The following is a 1,676-nucleotide window of genomic DNA, read 5'->3' on the forward strand; positions in this document are numbered from 1 at the left end:
CCGGGGGTGGTGCCCAACACATAGAAACAAACACAGAGAAGCAGCCAAAATGCAGAGACAAAGAAACATGTCACAAATGAAATATGTGGAAGCAAGCAAACTACTAGATATACAGTTCAAAACCACAGTTATAAGGTTACTCAAGAATCTTCTAGAAACCTCCAAGGAACTTAGTGAGACCTTCAAGGATCTTAGTGAGAATGTCAAAAAAAATGGAAAAGGACCAGTCAGAAATTAAGCATACACTGACTGAAATAAAGAATAATATACAGAGATTCAACAGTAGAGGACCTCAAAAGTCAAGTCATAGATTGGAAAAACGAGGAAGCAAAAAATACTCAACTGGAGGAGCAAAAAGAAAAAAGAATCCAAAAATATGAAAATAGTGTAAGGAGCCTCTGGGACAACTTCAAGCATACCAACATCCAAATTATGGGGGTGCCAGAAGAAGAGAGAGAGAGCAAGATATTGAAAACCTATTTGAAGAAATAATGACAGAAAACTTCCCCTCACTGGTCAAAGAAATAGACTTATAAGTCCAGGAAGCGCAGAGAACCCCAAACAAAAGGAATCCAAAGGGGACCACACCAAGACACATCATAATTAGAAAGAAAATGCCAAAAAAAAAGACACATCATAATTAAAATGCGAAGAGCAAAAGACAAAGAAAGAATCTTTTTTTTAATAAGGCACATTTTAATAGAAAACAAATGGCCGATGTTTTATACATTGCATTTTCTTCCCAGAACATCTAGAACAAGGGGTCACTTCATACTTTCATGCAGATTGAAAACCAGTTTAGAAAACAGCTGAACCTTCCTCCCTCAACGCGGATCCGCTTGTGGCAGACTCACGCCTTCTCAGCTATTAGCACAGAGTCAAAAGTGGTGGACAGGACTTTGCAGATGGCCTGTGCTTGTTCCAGGCTGCTGCACTGGTACATCCACAGGCTGAACTCGTTGCTGGCATCAGTGGTCTTCAGCACCAGCAGGCTTTTCCCCGCCCCCAGGCCATCCGGATGATCAGGTAGAGGGCATGCCTGTGCAGTACATCATACTGATCAGGTGTGTATACTTTGATGCCGGACTTGGAAACGCCCATAATCACTTCTTCCTCCAGGAAAACGAAAGGCAGCTTCCCATCTTGCTGGGCAACAACTATATAATTTATCAGGTCCAGTGGCCCTTCCAGACTTTTTCCTTCAGAGTTTCAGTTTCTCAATGGCACCAACGTATCTTATTCGGAATTCCGCACAGGTGTCTGCGTTGTTGTTGCTTTGTCCTGAGCTTTTGGTAGAGTCCTTGTCCAGGCTGGCCACCGTGCTGGACCGAGAAAGGCCCCCAAGGCTGGAGTCCACAGACTCACAGCCGCTGGCCCATCCCTGGGTCGTCTGTGGTCGGACACCCACCGCCTCACCGCCCGCGCGGGGGCAGCCACTCCCACTCCCAATTCTAGCGCCAGCTTTTCAAAGAGAGAATCTTAGAAGCAGCAAGAGAAAAACAGTCAGTTACCTACAAGGGAGTACCCATACGACTGTCAGCTGATTTCTCAACAGAAACTATGCAGGCCAGAAGGGAGTGGCAAGAAATATTCAAAGTGATGAGTAGCAAGAACCTACAACGAAGATTACTTTATCCAGCAAAGCTATCATTCAGAATTGAAGGTCAGATAAAGAG

The 1,676-nt window shown here is 44.3% G+C and overlaps 1 protein-coding gene and 1 pseudogene across 3 annotated transcripts in view; both read right to left on the reverse strand.

Moving 5' to 3' along the window:
• Window positions 1-1,676, reverse strand: part of LCLAT1 (lysocardiolipin acyltransferase 1) — a 128,310-nt gene that overhangs the window by 60,471 nt on the left and 66,163 nt on the right. The gene's annotated exons all lie outside the window — the stretch shown is intronic.
• LOC102770194 overlaps window positions 676-1,676 on the reverse strand; it is a 4,281-nt pseudogene continuing 3,280 nt past the window's right edge.

The sequence above is a fragment of the Myotis davidii genome, unplaced genomic scaffold, assembly GCF_000327345.1.
Source record: "Myotis davidii unplaced genomic scaffold, ASM32734v1 scaffold238, whole genome shotgun sequence".
Taxonomy (NCBI): domain Eukaryota; kingdom Metazoa; phylum Chordata; class Mammalia; order Chiroptera; family Vespertilionidae; genus Myotis; species Myotis davidii.